Raw genomic sequence first — 20,011 nt, forward strand, 5'->3', positions numbered from 1 at the left:
TTACCCCAACTCTCTCTGACATATTCTTCTCCCTGTTGCTCTCATATGCATTCAGCTTAACTGAATACAGGGTGCAGTTTCATTCAAGGAGTGAGAGGGATTTGTTCAACCTGGCACATCTCCAAGCCAAGACAAAAGTGTGGCAGGTTCTTATCTGCAATAAGATGATGCAGCATTGACAGCGCATTCCGAAGAAACTCTACAATGACTCAACAATTGTTTTGCCCAAGACTGCATGGAGTTTGGCCTCACCATCATCTTACAAAGACCAACATCTTGGGTCAGAACATCACCAGCACTCCATGCATCAGCTTTGGTGACTGCACGCTTGAGACAATAAACAATTTTATCTACATGGGCTCCACCATAACCAGCAACCTTTCCATTGAGACTGAGCTGGACAAGCGTACTGGCAAGGCAGCTATACCAATAGCTCATCTCTCTGAAAGAGTATGGGAGAATGTGATGCTCACATCCAATACCAAGATGGTCTACAAGGCTTGTGTGTTGAGCATGCCACGTTATGGAAGTGAGGTGTGGGCAAGGTCCACCCGTCAGGAGCGACACCTCAATGCCTTCCTTATGCGCTCTGTCAGGAAGATTTGGGACACCCATGGCAGGACAGAGTCTCAAAGAAACATGGGCTCTCCCAAGCCCACATTCCCAGCAGGTTCGCATTCCTGTCTCAGGGATGTCTACGTTGACTTGATCAAGTCCACAGAATAGAAGATAGTATGCGCCAAGGATGTTCTTTACAGGGAGCTGGCTTCAGGCACCAGGCCTGTTGGTATACCAACCCTGTGTTACAAAGATGGCTGCAAACATGATATGAAGGCTGGCAACATTAACTCTACCATGTAGGAATCCCTTGTAGATGACTACAGTGCCTGAAGACAGGCTGCACATCCACAGCTGTGACCAGAAATGACATCTGGGAGGAGCACAGAGAGAAGAAATGTCATGGTGCACCTGTAACAGCAAAATAGATGCCTTCATCTGCCCCAGCTGCAATAAAACATGCCTCTCCTGTATCAGTCTATACAGACACATTGTTGTTGTTTAGTCGTTTAGTCGTGTCTGACTCTTCGTGACCCCATGGACCAGAGCACGCCAGGCACTCCTGTCTTCCACTGCCTCCTGCAGTTTGGTCAAATTCATGTTTGTAGCTTCGAGAACACTGTCCAACCATCTCGTCCTCTGTCGTCCCCTTCTCCCTGTGCCCTCAGTCTTTCCCAACATCAGGGTCTTTTCCAGGGAGTCTTCTCTTCTCATGAGGTGGCCAAAGTATTGGAGCCTCAGCTTCAGGATCTGCCCTTCCAGTGAGCACTCAGGGCTGATTTCCTTAAGAATGGATAGGTTTGATCTTCTTGCAGTCCATGGGACTCTCAAGAGTCTCCTCCAGCACCATAATTCAAAATACAGGCACAGCAGGCACTATAACACTCCAGTGTTTTGACTTTATCCCGGATGCCACACTCTTCCATTGTCTCTCAAGACAGACAAATGGCAACATTAATATATGAGCAGTGCACTGACCCTCTTTGCATGGATGAATTTCATACCCAAGTGTTTTTGACTTAAGTGATGTTTTTGAGAGATGTACATACTGGCAGGAAACTACAGTGCTAAGCTGTCCTGCATGGCGATTCCTCTCTGTCTGTAATACAAGAAGAGTGAGATTGATTACCCCCTTTTTGCTGACTGACCATATCCCTAATTTCATATCTCCTCTGTTAAACTCTACTTCAGCCAGTTTAGTGAAAGGTGCATTTTTTGAAACAGAAGTAGAACACTCCATATTTTAAGGAGGCACATATTGATTTGCTTGAGGGCAAAACTAGTTGTGATGTTAAGTGCTTATTTGCCTTCAACATGATTTTTTTAAAAATGCAAATAGCTTTTGTGGGGTGAAAGTGGGAAGCTGATAAGGATGAGGATCTCTGCAGGTGGGGCAGGGGAATTTAACCCCTTCCTTCCCCGCTATAGCGTTATTATCTGGAAAATTGCTCTTCAGAAGCAATTTGCATTGAGAGAAGAAGAAGAAGAAGAAGAAGAAGAAGAAGAAGAAGAAGAAGAAGAGGAGTTTGTATTTGATATCCCGCCTTTCACTCCCTTTAAGGGGTCTCAAAGCGGCTAACATTCTCCTTTCCCTTCCTCCCCCACAACAAACACTCTGTGAGGTGAGTGGGACTGAGAGACTTCAGAGAAGTGTGACTGGCCCAAGGTCACCCAGCAGCTGCATGTGGAAGAGCGGGGAAGTGAACCCAGTTCCCCAGATTACGAGTCCACTGCTCTTAACCACTACACCACACTGGCTCTCAGAGGAACTCCCCCCTCGAAACAGCCCTGGCTACCCCTGAAAAATCTGGAAGGTTAGTTTGTTAAGAGTGTTGAGGGTTGCGAGGAGATTCTCTTCACAGAGCTACAGTTCTCAGAGTTCCTGGGAAGAGAAATTGTTTGTTAAACCACTCTGGCACTCGTCACAGTGTCCTGTTGTGCCAGAAGCGGTTTAATCATGCTGGCCACATGACCCGGAAAGCTGTCTGTGGACAAACACCAGCTCCCTTGGCGAGAAGCGAGATGAGCGCTGCACTCCATAGTCAAGTTTGACTGGACTTAACCGTCCAGGGGTCCTTTACCTTTACCTTAACACCTTTTGGAAAGTTTGGAGGCAGGCTGCCACAGTGTTGACTACTGTTGGATTTATTTCCACTTCTCTGCCAGATGGAACTCTTTCCTCAACTTGTGTATTGTATTGCATTTGAACATGATGGAGGGCTCAAGCCACTGAGCTATCTTTAAGTGACATGGTGGGGTGTGGCAGACGTGCCCCACAACATTTCACTGGCAGGTCAATATTCCCCCGTGTTTTCTTGTATTATAAGGCTTGCTCTCCAATGACTAATTTCCCATTCTTTCACAGCACTGTGGCAGCTCTTGTTAGAGTATGATCCATGACAGCTACACAAAATTAATTATTTGCTATGGGAACATCCGGGGTGGCGCCATCGGCAATGGCGGACTCCCTCTGAACCGGAGGGACCAGCGAAACGGGTCTTTTCCGCTACGGCGAAGCGGGGACCCTTTAAAAAATCACAGGCGGATGAAGCCTGTGACCATGGGACTCGGCGGGCACCTTTAGCGCCCCCCCAACCCGCAAAGGAACCCATAAACGGGCTCCGAAGCGAAGGGGGGGGTGTGGCGCGGTGATGTGAGTCTACTGCTTTTTCCATGGAGCCGTTGCCGGAGAGCGCTGACTTTTTCCTGGGACAATTTGGCATCTAAAGAATCACCCGTGAGTACTTAAAACTCGAACAATTGGACTTCAAATAAGGATTGGCCAGTAGAGAGGAATTGGACTTAAAATTTACTTCAATTTGCTACTGAAACGGGAAGGTCTAAACAGGAAGTCAGCCTTCCGTTTCTTTGTAGTCAGAATAAAGCAAAGATAACGTAACTAGAGCATAGAAATTCACCTTTAAAGGACTGGCTTTCATCATTTAAAATCGTGGAACCCCCCTTCAGTAGCAGGAGAAGAAGGGGGACCTCTTTTTGGATTGTCTAAGCCTGCAGAAGTGAGTTTAAAGTAAAGTAACTTTCCACCGTCCTGATCCTGGAGCGGAGTGTCAGGACTGAGGTTTGAAGCTCATTGACCAGAGACAAATGTTTCTGACAGATAGTTAAAAGAAAAGTAACATAGTGACTCCATTGTTTCCTATTGGATCAGCTAAGCCAGAAGACGGACTTGATGACTAATGCGACCAGAAATTTTGAACAGGCAGTAGGAAACTACATGGAGCCTACCCAGGAACTAAAACAGGAGTGTGCTATGACAGCACAGAAGAGAGAAGAGGATACTGCTGAATCCTGGGTGTCAGAAATGGAGGGAGCTGCGGCCCAGCAGGATCATGAGCCTCTGGATTTGATAAATGAACTTGGAAAAAACCAGATTTGGAAAGATAAAGTTAGGTTTGGTTTGGAAATGGGGGGTTGGAATGACCCTCCCATGCCAGGATGTTTGGACTTTCTGAGTCTGGTAATGGGCCGTCAGATGTTTGGAGCTGTGGGGGCTTTTAATTTTGGAGGGAATCTGAAACAGGTGTTTAAATATCACATGGAGTTTAGTCTGGACTATGGAAATGGGGCAGATGTGTTGAAAAGGGTCAAAAATATTACTAAGCTGGAGTTCCTACGAGTGGAAAGAAAATATGAAGAAGAGCTGCGGAAGGGACATGGAAGAGACTTGAGGGCCTCGGATATAAGGACACCAGGTTAATGCGCTAGATAAATGGGACAAAAAGGACTGACAAAATCCGGAACCAGGAGGAAGGGACGCTGGATGAAGATTGGATTGTTTTACTTGTTTTTCTTTTATCATTAGGACTGCTTTAAAATAATTGATGAATGCTAGAAAAATGTTGAAATGGAACTACTTGGTTCTAGTAAAAATGTTTAAAGAATTAGGTTAATGGTATGGTTATGAGAAGTCGGTAAAAATAAGATTTAAGTTTTAAGTTTCAAGGTTTGCTATAAGACAAGATGAAAATAGATTAAGATAATGTAAGGACAAAATATTATGAATTACGGATAGGATTTGCTGTGATAATTATTAACCAGGATACAAGAAAGGGGAGGAGGAGGTCAAAGAAAGAAGGTAATGAAAGTTAAAAACTTGAGAATGATGGGTGTATTTTTTCTTTTTCTTTTTCTGTTTTGTCTTTTTTCTGTTTTTTCTTTTTTATAATTTAAAAAAATCTTTAATAAATATTATTTTTTTAAAAAATTAATTATTTGCTATGGTAGTCGGCCTCATTTGAAAGGTTTCTTTATTAAGTGCAATTGTATATATAAAATTATGGCAGTGTGTGGCCCCAAGCTCTTAATTAATATTGGTTTGGGCACACTGCGTAGCAGAATTGTTCACCTCTGTTTTGCCATACACACCCACTCCATAGGAAGTATGGGGAGCTGCATTTCCCAAAGTGTTATTGTGCCTCTTGCAACAATTCGAAACCTTGTTTTCTTTGGTTTCATTATATCTTAAGAGCAATGGTCCATGGCTAAGCATTGTGAGAACCCATTTACCATAGATAACCTGCAGTCATTAGACCTAGTTACATCGTGTTACTGACATGCCCTCAACCTCAAAATTGGCTCTGGGGAGTCTGGATAATCCCCAGAACAGTAAATGTAGTGAGGAGAGGGGAGATCATTCTGTGGAGCAAGCTGAAATGTTTGTGCTGGAATGACCAGAAGAGTGTCATGTTGATTGTGTTAGATGGGCAAACAGTCGAACCTGGCATAAGGTAGTCTCCTATTTTCCATGGAAATAAGGATCGTATAAATGTAATAGTATGCTAGATAAAATAAAGACATCTGCAATGCTTCAGTTACTCTTCTTGTTATCCTTCCATGCAACTGAGTCTTGAAAGGAACTCTCTCTTTCTCTAGTAGTGCAGCACTTGCAAAGCTGCTCTTCTCTATGCTGTTAATAGTAATGCTAAGCATCATCTGGCCAAAGTTAAGTGATTCTAAGCCCCATTGATTTCTACTGAAAAGATTTAAGCACAGGCTTATTCTCCCATTGAAACCAACAAGGCTTAGTAGTATTAAACTGAGATTGGATCAGGTCCACAAAATCAAAAACCTCAGCGAAGGTAGGTAACTAGAGGCAGAGGCAGCTTTGCACGTTCATATAGATCTGCCTCTACAATAGCAATTTATTTCCCAAAGTGATGTTGTACCCAGTGAATTGGTTTTGTCTCTTGAATGAGAAGATGTTGATGGGACTTTTAAATGGAGGAAACTGGATGCATGCTGTGATTGAGGGGCAATAAATCTTCAGTGGAGAGATGTGGTGCTTTTCCTACTTCTTTGGCACCATTTCTCCACATTAAAGAGACAGCATTGAAATGAACATCATTTGAGTGTTTCACTGTATTAGAAATGCAATTTGCTGTATCAAATGTAAGGAATTCAGAATTCTAGTGAACTGTAAATCACTAGAAGCTCTTAAAAACCAAAGGCAGGTTCCTTCTCAAGGTGACTTTGTTAATCTGGGTTTTACCGCCTAATCACAGGAAAAGACAAGGAGAAGTCAATAATGTCTGCATGTGGTCCCTGTTAGGAAGTGCAGCAGGCAGCAATAGTATGTGAAACTGAATACTTTCCATCTAAAATTAATTAAATTAGCTGTGATTCCATAAATAATACACTTGGATCCCAGTGCATCTCCCAGGAGAAACAAGTTCTGAGTGGAGTGTACCAGGAGACCATTTGTGGAAATTAGGCAATTATTAGTTTAACATAGTCATCAAATTAATTTTGCAGAAGCAGAAAAATGCCAAGCATTAGAGGAAGACAGCACTGACATGGTGTATGGCCTGTGAAATGCTTTAAATTAATTGGACTGGAACTCAGTGGAGATTGCCAAGACAGACCATGGCATACTTTGTTTGCCTTTAGGGTCTAAGCAGAAGGTCTATCCCCCCCCCTTTTAAACAAGCAAACAAAAAATAGTCCATGTCATGTATACCATAAGGTATGAATGGTATACACTTTTCCTAGCTAATTACAGTATATGAAAAAGGGTCATATGAAGCAGTTCTTAGACCAAAGCTACTAACAGATATGTTTTGAGCTTTCATTTCCCATGTTTTATCACCCTTCAGGATAGTCAGTGATAAAAATCTGCTTCAGGCTAGATCAACGGAATGCTCAGTAGTGCCCAGCATGAGGTTATACCACAATAACAGAAGCATATGCTGACATTCTTCCAGAGCAGGGATGGTCAGGTGCCTTATGTTCTTCGGAAGGCGACACTCTGGGAACTGACTCTACCTATCAGATCTCAGGATGGATAGAAGATATGAAGACTATTATTATGACTCTTTCCGTGCTAGCCTAAAGAATTGTTCAGCTTTTCACGACTAACTAGAGATTGTTTTTTTTGTAATGAATATCCTAACCAAATCTGCTACAAGATGGAGAATTGTGTTTTTTTTAGGTTAGTATATCAGAACACAGGAAGAGCCTGCTGGATAAGTCCAATGAGCTATCTAGTCCCACCACCTTACAGTGGCCAACCAGGTCCCTGTGGGGAACCTCCAAGCAGGACCTGAGCACAAGAGCACTCTCCCTTCTTCTGGTTTCCAGCAACTGGCATTCAGAAGCATTCCTGCCTCCGACCGTGGAGGCATGGCATAGCCATCATGGCTAGCAGCCATTGATAGTCTTGTCCTCCATGAATTTATCTAATCCTCTTTTAAAGCCATCCATGTTGGTGGCCATCACTGTCTCCAGTGGCAGCAAGTTCCATAGTTTACCTATGCATCATCATCATCATCATCATCATCATCATCATTTATTATTTATACCCTGCCCATCTGACAGGGCTTCCCCAGCCATTCTGGGCGGCTTCCAACAAAATATTAAAATACAGCATTGCATGAATAAGTATTTTCTTTTATCTGTCCTGCATCTCCCAACATTCATCTTGATTGGATGTCCATGAGTTCTACCATTATTGGAGATGGAGAAAAACTTTTCTGCATCCCCTTTCCCTATGCCACTTTTTCTTCTATCGTGTCATATCTCTGAATGAAACCCCCTCAAATGCTGCATCCTTTCTTCCTAGGAGAGTTGCTTCACCCCCTTGGTGATTTTTGGTTGCTCTTTTCTCTATTTTGCTTGCTATCCCCATAGTTAAAATCCTTGTCCTCAAGGCATTACAGAGGCTTAAGCTTGTCAACTTACCGTACCTGATGGATGGGAGTCCACTTTAAGGGATTCTATTGTGTTATTGACATCTCCTGGAGACCTACTGTGACCTACACCTAAAAACGGAAGAACAGCAGAAACCTGACTGTAATCCACTGGACAAACAAGGTTTATAGGCACTTTTTCTATTGTAAAACCCAAGCAATGAACAAACATTATCTATATTCCTTCCATTCGTTAGTTAATGGAACAGGGCAAGCTTTACTGACACACACATGATTAGGTCACCGTATTTGCTTCAAGTACACCTTGAACAGGTAACTTTTTATGACTGCCACCTCCACCCATGCTTGAAGCCAAATGAGACACAAAGGAGTGCTTAGAAGACAAATATTCTGTATGGTGTGAGGTGTCATTAGCTGCCCAACCTGAACGCTTTTATTACTAATGACAGTGGGTTCGTTGTCTCCTTGTGCACCAAGCTGTAAAAAGATCCTCTTGGGGCAGTGAGGGGTGCCTCTGAGACTCCCTCTCGGCTCTTCTGACATTGTGGTGATCATTTGCCTCACCACAGAATATGCTTTGCTGCTCTTTCGTATCAAGTTGTCATTATCATGCAGCATCCAGTGAATGTCTAGATTTAGTTTGAAAGTGAGTGAATTGTCACGTCATTCCCCTCGTCACTATAACCAGATGGGCAAATCGGAATGGTTATTGCATTCTAAGTGAACTTGAGAAATACATAAATGTTCCTATACTGCCTGAGTTACAGAAATCCTGAAGCGAAAGCAAGGAAGGAGGTTTTCCAGCCAAGCCACCCTACTGAAATATGACCTCTGCATAATTGTCCTGTGAGTGAGGTCTCACAAGGTAGGAAGGAAATAGGACCAGGCATGAAATTCATTTTAGTCTTTGCTAAATCTGAGAGATTTATCCATGCTTAGCAGTAAAGGTGCATGGACAATGAGGATGCACACAAGTGTTCTATTTTACTTTTCATGCTATTCAGTTTCACTGAAAGTACCTCATTATAGTAGAGAGGTTTCTGAAGTTGTTTGATCACAGGCTCAAGATGGTTTGAGGGCCACACTATATGAAAGCTTTGAGATTCATGATTGAATCTCTCTATATTTACTTTAAAAAATAAATAAAACCAGAGCAGTTATAGATGGGGGTAACTGGATTATGACCACTGAACAGGAGTGGGGAATTAACACTTCCCCTTACCCCATTTTCCATATGTCTACTCCAATGTCTGTTCCAAAGCTGCTGTTTGCTCTGCTGGAGGAAACAAATTGGTACTTCTCTATATCTCTCTCTACTTATTACCAAGGCATGAACATTTTGGGAAGAGAGTCGGTAGGCTTCCAGAGGCAGTTATTTCCCAGTTTATGGATCATGGCCTTTGTGTTTTGCTATCATACACATTGTGGTCCAAATTATTTTTGGCATGATAACTACTAAATTTAGCATTATTTCATGATGGATTAATTTGGCCCCCGGAGTTATTTTCTTGCCCAGTTAAGCATGTTTACTTACTTTTGTTAAAAAACAACAACAACACAATACGATGCATGAAAATTGCTTTATTACAAGAAAGAGAATTTTGCAATAAAACCTGTCTCCTTGGGTGTGCTAATTCCATTTTACAAAGGAATAACATATTGTTTTAATTAATCATATGAAAGCAAAATTAGCATGATTGCGTGAAAGGTGTTGTAAATCATTCTGATCCACTTCACTAAACAAAGAGCATCTAGCTATTCCAGAGTTGTTAAAGATTTTATCTATCCAAGTGAAAATTCAATTAGCACTATCCCGTCTCATATTAAAAAAACGACAACCATAGGATTCCAACAGCAGGGAGGAACAAACGTTCTATGCCTGTGAATCCTACCTTGTGCCAGTATGATAAATTACTGTAATTAACAGTATCCCACGCAAACTAAACAATATTTACAGAATGGCTGTTCCAAGAATACCCTGCCCCTATTGCAGGGGCAGACTTTGGTATTTCATATTTCAGTGGCACCCTTTGTGAGCCCCAAATCTGGGACCCCCCCACCTCTCACCTTCCATTCACTACATCACAGTTGCAACATCCTATGGTACCCACTGGGCTTGGCACCCATTGAAGTGGAACTGGTTGTGATGCCTTAAACATGTCTCTGCCCATTGTTCTAAAGACTACTACATAACGGCTCCAACTGTTCTCAAAATCTCCTTATGGGTGTTGTTTTTGTACAAATATATAAAAGTCCATTTCCATCTATGCCCATAATTCCCTAACTGTATGCCAGAAAAGATGCAATGCCTCAGGAAATTCAGTGACTCTGTTTGATTGTTTATTACCATTATATCCCCCCTTTTGTTCATGATAGGATTCAAGGTAGGACACCAAAAGTTCCCAGGCTGTCTTTTATCCAAGCACTGACCAAACCCAGTGCATTGTGTGCCTTCTGGACCAGGCCCTCTTCTGTGCCCTTCAGAGTGCCAAGTCCCTGAGCAGCAGTCATTAAAGCCTTGCCCACACATCACACCACATCAGGGGAAGTAAGTAAGAATGCACAGAGATTCCCAGGCATGGCCTGCAGTCTACACTGTGAAAGCTGTGGCGAAATCTCAGAGGCATCATTTTTGCCCCAGGAAGTATAAACCCAACCCCTGAGCCGTGACCTAATGCACAAAGAGGCGGGTAGGGTGCTGGGAGGCAATATTAATGGGGCTATCCCATAGTTGTAAGGAGGATATATTTCCTTTGTTCTGGGATCTGATTAAGAATATATGATAAGAGTGAAGTCTGCATCTGGTCTGATTCCTCAAAAACCCTGTACCCAATCTTTCAAAAGGGTGGGAAATGCCAGTTTTATGGAACAGAACCAGGCACAACTTGTAGAACAGTTTGGTAAAGTGACTCACAATGAACTAGGCAACTGAGGGCAGAATAAGATGTCCCGAGAGGCACATCTTGGTGTAAGTGATATCCTCTTTCTTGGCTTCAATTTCCATTCTTCCTGGTATTGGTCACATGCAGCCTGTTTCCGTTCCACTGCAATTCAGCTTCCGAAAACCCCTATGCTATTCAACTCACTGTCTGCTATAGGTGAAATCTGACATAATTAATTTCATTGTCATTACATTCTTCCACGCCATTAATTTGAGTGCCAGCGAAAAACGGTGCAAATTACCTATATATCATTTGCAGACGAAAAACAAGAGTGAATACCAATTGCAATCGCTGGATTGATTTCCATTCCAGACACAGGACAAATAAGTGAACAAAGGCAATTTCCACTCCCATTTCCATTTTTGTCAAAATTCTCTGACATCCCTGCTTGTGGATGAATTCATTAATGACATTTTAATATCACATTTGGGCTAGTCCCTTTTATTTCTTGTTGCTTACAATTTTAGGCATGGGAGAGACTTGAAATGGCACTGCACAAAATAGGCTATTAGCATAGTTTAAACCCATCTGTGTGAACTAAGGACCAGTTAATAATAACTCGTATGTGTCTGGTGGTCTGTTTATTTTATATAAGGGCTGAAAGCTCAGATTCAAGTGTGCGAAGTAGTTGTTAGACGCTGGATCCCAAGTTTCCATGGAAGGACTCATACTGCAGTCGCAAATACCTTTGCTCCAGCTGAGGTAGGCTTCTGCTCATAGAAAGGGGGGGTAGTATGGTGATTTTTATTGATTTATGATTATAATGAGGTTGTGTGGCCTGTTTTAATTTTGTCTGTTTTGCTATGCATGTTGCCTAGAGAATAGTTTTATTAGATGAACATAAATTGAAACAAATAAAAGGTTTTTGTAGATTCCCTCTGTGTTGGGGGCTTGGCTGGATGACCAAGAATGGTGGGAGGCGCCAGCTGAGGAACCCCTTAGGGAAGCCACAGAGGAAGAAGACTCAGAGCCAGGGCAGTGGCGGTGGGACACAGAAGACAGATCAGGTGAGGAAGCTGGGGGGTGGAAGACACAAGAGGCTTGAGTGAACAAGAAGGGCCAGAGGCAGGATGCTCTGCAAGCACAGGATTCAGGAGGGAAACACTTCGAGCTCAGAATATGAAGGAGAGGAAAGAGAGGGGGAAGACACTGCAGCAGCTTCACAGCAGCTGCCTGGTCCTTCTGCCTTGAGCTCCCTTTGACTCTGAGGTCTTGCAGAGTGTTACATGTAGGTGAACAGAAAGCTAGAAAAGCCCAAGGGAGGGAGCCCTCCTATTTGCTGGAGTTGGTGTCTGCTTGGAAGATGTCCAGAAGAGGAGGGGTAGCAGGAAGAGGAGGTGCCAAGAGCCAGTCTTGGCAACGTCTTCATGGAGGCAGCCATGTCTGTGTGATCTCTGTTGTATACAGTGGTGCCTTGGGTTACAAACGCTTCGGGTTACAAATGCTTCAGGTTACAGACTCCGCTAACCTGGAAGTAGTATCTCAGGTTAAGAATTTGCTTCAGGATGAGAACAGAAATTGCACGGCAGCAGGAGGCCCCATTAGCTATATTGGTACCTCAGGTTAAGAACAGTTTCAGGTTAAGAACGGACCTCCAAAATGAATTAAGTTCTTAACCAGAGGTACCACTGTACTAATTTCCTAAATAAAACCGCTAACTTTACTTCGAGTCTCCCTTCTGACCTGTTAAGGAACCTGCTCTCCCTGACAGCCACCTGACACTCTGCAGCATCCTGTGCTCCACCCATCCCAATCCTGTCCAGACCGTCACAACTCCATGGGAGGTGGCACAGAACCTCGAAGGAGGAGAAATCATCAACAACATAAATGATTTTCATTCTCCTGTTAGAATGTGCCAACCAGGGGCACTCTTTATGTGAATGGAACTTCATCCATGGGGAATTTGGACCCAACCCACTGTCCCGCAAGTGCAAATGATAATTCCACATGCCCTTGCTCAACCAACTTTATAATTGCTTGTAGTGGTGCACTGTAACACAGTTTTTGTTGTGTCACAGTGCTTGTACAATCTCTTTGCAAGGGCACCACAGAATCCTGCTTTGACAGGAAAGTGGGTCCCTGTATGCAAAGGGTTTTGCGAATAAGAGTTAAGAGGGAGTTTTTTTTTTAACTGGACCAGTTCCATATGAATCATTCTGGACACAAAGTCTTGCACACCATTTTGTCTTAGTGCTAAGCTGAGAATTCATCTGTCTCATCGCCAATTCAGAGGGAAGAGCACCAGCGAAAGCATCACTTAGGTAATTTCTGGCAAACTCCCAAACTTGTAATGACCTGGCCATGATCATTTGATTGTAGCCCAAGAACAAAATGTCCACATATCCATTCGTTGTAATTTTCAGTGCTTGCACCAGCTGTGAGGATCTGGGCCCCAGTTTGGAAAGTAAAGATGTAAGCCAATTTTATTTTTTTAATGTTGGTAACGGACAACAAAAGGTACAGTTGGCAGCAGAGTCAGCCAATGTGAATATAAATTTGACATGCTGTATGAGGAAGGAAGGGGATGCTACAGAACATTTGCAGCAGCTGTCACTGTAATTTAGATTATTTAACTGGAAAACATTTACCCAAAAGAAAAGTAAAAGCCTTGGCCAGGCAGCTGATTGGTGCATTTTGAGAAACTTATATGGGATGGAGGAATTTCCCCCCTGCATATTTCTTTTTTTAATAAAATTGTTTGCTATGTTATTATTTATAACCTGACTGCTGCTTGAGGCTGTACAGTTCCCTCCTGACTCATGGCTAGAGATGGGGGAGAAATGCAATTTGGCTTGTATTTAAAGGTGAACCTACCAAATTTGTGTGAGTTATCTTTTGAAATTTGAAAAGTTATCTTTTCCAAATTTTGCAGTGCAGTTCTCCAGCCAAGTTAGGTGCAGAAATATGTGTATACTAAAAATTCAAGTATTAGTGAAAATAGCATGCAGAAATACATTATAGTAGGGAAAATTGCTTTAGGCAAAAGTGCAGGCAAAAGTGTCTATTAGGAGAAATATACATTACATTAGGAGAAATACATGTTTTTCCTGATCCAGAATAGCCCCTAAGAAAGCATGTTTAGGATCATAGACTTCATTATTTCTTTTATTTTTGCATTTATAGATTTCATTTTATCCAAGAAGCTCAAGGTGGTATGTATAGCTCTCTGCCTCTTCATTTTATCCTCACAAGAACACTGTGAGGCAAGTTAGGCTGAGAGATGGTAGCCAAGGTCACCCAATGAGTTTCTTGACTTTCGTGGGGATTTGAACTAGGAGTATGTAGGTACAAGATTTGCTTGGATTCAGTGCTTTGGAGAAATAGCTCACCTCAGCCCAAAGCACTTTGTAGACTGACAAATTTGGCTCAGGATCCATTTGAATCTGCCCTAGGTCCAAGGGTTTTAGTGCTAGGCTCTAAAGTTGCACTAAAGTTTAAAGTTGTTGGGTTTTTTTAAAAACTATTTTAAAAAGTATTTTAAAGTATTTTTTAAAAAACAACAACATTTTTTAAAAAAAATTACTGGAAATATTTAGTGAGGAAATAAAGTGAAAGAAAAGGGGGAAAGAAAAGAAAAGAAATACAGTGGTACCTTGGTTTTCGAACGTAATCTGTTCCAGAAGACCGTTTGAGTTCTGAAATGTTCAAAAACAGAAAACTTAATTTGGAAGCCTCAATACAATACAGAAAACTCAAAACGGAAGCCACATGGCATGTTCGACTTCCAAAAAGTGTTCGAAAACCAAAGCATTCACTTCCGGGTTTACGGTGTCCGAGTTCTGAAATGGCGACGTTTGAAACCCAAGGCACCGCTGTACTTAAATTGTGATACAATATATGGGTATCTAAATAATACAATTATTCCAACAAGTGTAAAATTATTAACAAGCCATTATACTTTTTTAATAAATGGATTCCAGTTTGCTTTTCGGGTGGGAAAAATTAAATGGATTTGCTTTCCCTGTAAAATGTGATTATAAACTAGGCCTGTCAGTCACACACAGAGCCATTGTTCTCTCCTCTCTAGTGTTTGCTCTGTATTCCCTCATCAGCCCATCTGGGTGCTATGGCAAACTTAGACACATTCCCCCCCCCCACTTTACCTCACCACATCTCAAAAATTATGCATTGCTGAGGCATGATGAAACACTTCAGGGATTTTCACTTTGACTTGTGCTCCTTTGTAAAGACTCCACTTTGCCTCTGACAGGCAAAAAAACAAAACAAAACAAAATCAAAAACCCAACAACTCTCTGAGGCACACTCCCTAGCCTGGTCAGAAAAGTTTCTATTAGAAGTTCTTAATATTAGCTGGACTGTTTGCTAAGCCGCTTGGTCTAGTTATGCCTGAGTCCTCTGGGCAAGAAAGATGCAGAGAACTGAAATTCTGAGGACAAATACTACTATAATAGACACTTTAATAAATAGCTCAGAGCATTCCACCGCAGAATGACTCATAAAGAGCAGTGTGTGCGGAGGGTGCGGGGAACTCTTGTCATTCGTTGAAACGGAATAGTGCCAAGGACAAGAATGATGAAGGTGATACTGCAAGGAAGTACAGCATGTATCATGTTGTGAAAAATGTAACTCTGAGCCACATAAGGCTCTTGGGTTATAGAGGACACTATACACCTTTTTAGTTTCGTTCATATTTTTTACGTTCTGCATAAAAAAGCCCTTCTGGATAGTGCTAATCAAAATTCCATTGTAGTCAATAACAGTCTCCTCCCTGACTACTGTGAGATAGATTTTAAGACTCTTGTCTGCATTGGATCCGATCCAATTGCTGCACAAATGTTAGTTATGAGGCATTCCCTCAACCCTACCCCAGTCTGAATGATTCCTTGATCAACACTGCTGAACAATCTTTCAACTCCTAACTTTATTTCACTAGGTTTGCTCAGTGGCAACGGAGTTAAGGAGTATGTAATGGAAAAGGATCTGGACCACAGCCAAACTGCAGCCTCATCAAGAATGAAATGCTTCCTTTCTCTCCCTGAAAGAAGGGGTGGGGGACAACATGGCAACAACCCACGTTTCTTTGTGGCCCAGTTGAACTAGACAGAAGGTGAGCTATAGCACTAGTGCAGCAGAACTGATGGTTGTGCCTAGTGTTGGGAACTGAAATGGATCCCAGCATGAGCAAGATGTGTTAAATATTCTGTTCACACACTTATCACTTCCCTAAGCCTTCCAGGGGCAGCTGTGCAGGGTTTAATTTCCTTCAGTTGAGAGCACTCCTGGAATTTATGGAGCTCTCCATAATGATATTTGCATCATTTACAAATATTCAAGTGGAACTCTCCTATATTGGAAGCAGATCTTCCAGACTCCTTCATGGGAAGACAGATTCTGTACCCTGAGTTGTTTTAGCTTCAGCCTTAACACATCTCTCCCCCCTTCTGCTAAGCCCTTGTATCAGTCCCCCAGCCAACCTGCTGCTATGTTTCACATACATTGTCCATTAAGAAACAATAACATTTCCAATCATTAAAGAGCATAAAGGCCCTTTTTGTGTCACATCCCTAACTCCCATTGTGGGTCACTTTAGGCAAAAACCATTGAAAGCCAAGGCCATTTCCAGAATCAATTTTGTTGTTTAGTCGTTTAGTTGTGTCCAACTCTTCGTGACTCCATGGACCAGAGCACGCCAGGCACTCCTGTCTTCCACTGCCTCCCGCAGTTTTAATCAATCAATTTTAAGAAAATTTAAAAGAGATTTTCTAGCTGCTGCAGAAAAGTGTTGATGGCACAGGGACTCTTTTAGGTCACCTCACCTAGAATGACTCACTCTGAGTGAGGAAGAAAGGAGGAAGAGACGGAGTCAGATTGACAGGGTGCTGCCGTATTAATGACAGCAAAACCTTTCAAATGATAGGAGGGAGAGGAAGAAGAGGAAAGTGTGGGATAACACTTGCTTTGATGCAATGTCATATAACCTCTCCACAGACAAATCAGGGACTTGGCTAGATTGGTAAAGAGAAAGCGTTTTATATGCGTTGTGTATGCATTATAACACAGTGACACCAGATGGCGCTGTGGAGTTACGTTTTTGCCAACCCGATTTCTAACACAAAGTTTACAATGTGTTTAATAGCTAATGCCATCTAATGTCGCCGTAAACAAATTGGGATGAATGCTCAATAGACAGGTCATGTGGAAGTAGTCCTGCAGAGATAACAATAACTATTGCAGGCATTTATATCGTCAGTGTCCACAGACATTGGTGGCCCACAGTTCGCTCTCCTTGGCAAATGCCAGGCTTACCCATGCCATGAACATGGAATTGCACTGCAGCATCAACCCTATGGTTTGCAGTTCCATAGTTTTTATTGCTTATTCTCCCTTTCAATGTCACGGGGCAAGCCAGTTGATGAAGAAAATAAATCCAGGGGAAGGGGAGAGTGGCATAGTGTTTTTATAAAACTTTTTTTTAATTGAATTTTATCTTAATAATAGGTATTACAACAAACCAAAACCACAAAATTACAGAACAAAAGTGAGTACATCATGAAAACATAAAGAATTCATCATTTTGCCGCAAATGAGCAACTGTGGATAAAACACAAAAGATTAAAAATAGGAGCATTAGTTTGATATTAAACCTAACCACAGTTGTCCATGTTTACAATGAGGTTTCTTTAAAAAAAGAAAAATGGAGGCAGCTGTATTTATATGTGGGATATTGTTTTTACTATGCCAACAAAGGCTCCTTTAGTACATATCTGGAACTAAAGGAAGTACTTTCCAAAGTGCACCTGGACATGGATATTTCATATCAGATGTAGACCAGACTTTAGTTTGTGAGTGTCTGCATTTGGCAAGTTGAAGTCTTGGTGTTCACTATTATAGGCAGGGGTACCATATGGTGTAGCTGGTAGCAATTAGTCAGCTGGAAGGGCCTGTGAGACAGCTATGCAGCCTTTTTGATACGAGTAAACAACAGAGTGTACATCCAGGTTTCTCAAACATCTTACAATAAAGGGCAGCTTCACTGAGAAGAGGAATAACCTTCACACCTTCGGTATCCAGGCTCTGAACTTGAAAGCAGTGCAAAAGGGTATGCTATGTTTGAAACTTTGGAAACTACAGATACGCCAAGGTGACCTCCTTCAGAAAGGCACATTTGTGACTGGATTTGAAATTAAAGGCATTTCCCAGGCCCTTTAAGTTTCTATCAAACACAAGGACTAGAAGGCATGAACTAAATGTAAGACATTGTTTTGCCTTGCAGGGTTCATGGCAGAATTTCTTCACCTTGGGAGTGCTCAATACAATGCAAGAGGGAGATTAACAGCAAATAGACTCATGGAAGACATGCCTACAAGGGTATAGCGCTGGAAAGCCCTGGAATATGGGAAGCCAAGTATTTCAATGCCGGCAATTTAATTCAAGACAAGAAATCAATGAGGGATGCTCCGGGGCAGTTCCCCACTTGATGTGGCATACATGATTGGTGTGGGTATTCTGCAGCAAACACATACAGAGTGGATGATATAGCTGCATCTTTTTCAACAGCCGTGCTTCTGTGCTGAGGAACCCTAACCCTACCAGTGCTGTCTTGTATATGTAAACAGGTGCTTAAAGACACACACGTATCATTTATATGTTACTTCCTTTCTGCAAGAAACATCTACAGCAATTGTGAGCCACCAACAGCTTTTTCTGTACTGCAACATTTCTAGAGTCAATTTTATGCAGTTTGAACGTGCATCAGTCATGGCCTATTTGCCTTTCATAGTCTGCTGCTTGCCGTGTTTTGTGTGCATTCCATTTTAAAAAATTGTTTGTTTGAATATTATTGGCTTATGGTGGATATCACCTAGAATGCAATTGGTTCCTTTTGTTTCCTCTCCAATGTGTGTTGAAAACAGTTCAGTGGTGCATATAGAGGGACAGCACTATCACAACAACCTTCATACGTCTTTAGTAAGTCATATGGTAAATTTGAATGGGCATACTATTATGAAACAAACTATAGCAAGAGTGGAAAGCTCCATTAATCAAATGCAAAGTGGGCTCACAAAGGTGTGAATATCACTCTTTGTACTAAGGAAATGTTGACAGGAGCATTGCAGGAAGGAAGCACTGAGACATGCCATATCATCTCATAAAGGTGAATAGCACTTTTGGTTTCACCATAGCATTTACATCCTCCTCAATCCACAACAGGTGTTGATGTGCATTTTGCAGATACTGCAGATTAGAGGCATCTTAATTAAAATGTGCTTTCTGTGCAGTCTTAGTGGATTAGAGCTTGAAGAAAGAAAGAAAGAAAGAAAGAAAGAAAGAAAGAAAGAAAGAAAGAAAGAAGGATGCAGAATGTGGAATTGCCCAGAATATTCAGAGTCAGAACATAGGAAGATGCCTTATACCAAGACAGTGGCTGTCCAGGGTTGAACCTAGGACTTTATGCATACAAAGGATGTGCTCTTCCACTTCTAATTGAGATCTTGGGCCAATGGAACGTGATTGGAAGCTATTTCCTTGTCATCATTTCCCTGAAAGATAGAATGGGGTAAGAAATTTTCAGGAAGTCCACACTAGTTTTTTGTAATCATGGAAGCAAGTGGAGTTGCATTAGGTAAAGGTAAAGGGACCCCTGACCATTAGGTCCAGTCATGACCAACTCTGGGGTTGCGGTGCTCATCTCACTTTATTGGCCAAGGGAGCCGGTGTACATGTAGCCAGCATGATTAAGCTGCTTCTGGCAAACCATAGCAGCACATGGAAATGCCATTTACCTTCCCGCTGGAGCGATACCTATTTATCTACTTGCACTTTGACATGCTTTCGAACTGCTAAGTTGGCAGGAGCGGGGACCGAGCAACGGGAGCTCACCCCATCGCAGGGATTCGAACCACCGACCTTCTGATCGGAAAGTCCTAGGCTCTGTGGTTTAACCCACAGCACCACAATATATCTCTGCCTAGTTATTGGCCTGAGCAGTAGTTGCAAGGCAACTTAGGGTAAAACTTAAAGCTGAAAAACAGTAAGCATGTAAATTTTAGGGAAAGGAGTGGTTTGGTTTAAGTTGGTCAGTTCTTATTTACTTAGCTTTTGGTAAATTTTCATTTGCACCTTTTTTTTGTGTCCAACCCCACTGTTCTCTCTGCTCTTCCCACCCAAGGAACTGCTGGCAAAAAAAAAAAAAAATTTACAAAATGGCTGTCACTCCTAGTGACTGACAAAAGAAAGGGCATTTGTCCTTCTGCGTCACAGCATGATGAGCAAATGGCGGATCCACAACCACTCATTTGCATTCAAAGTGGACCATTTCATTAAGAATTTCATTAAGATGGTAATGTTTAATGTTTCCTGGAAAAATTAGTTTTTTGAGGGGGG

Source organism: Podarcis raffonei, chromosome 2 (genome assembly GCF_027172205.1).
Source record: "Podarcis raffonei isolate rPodRaf1 chromosome 2, rPodRaf1.pri, whole genome shotgun sequence".
Lineage (NCBI taxonomy): Eukaryota > Metazoa > Chordata > Lepidosauria > Squamata > Lacertidae > Podarcis > Podarcis raffonei.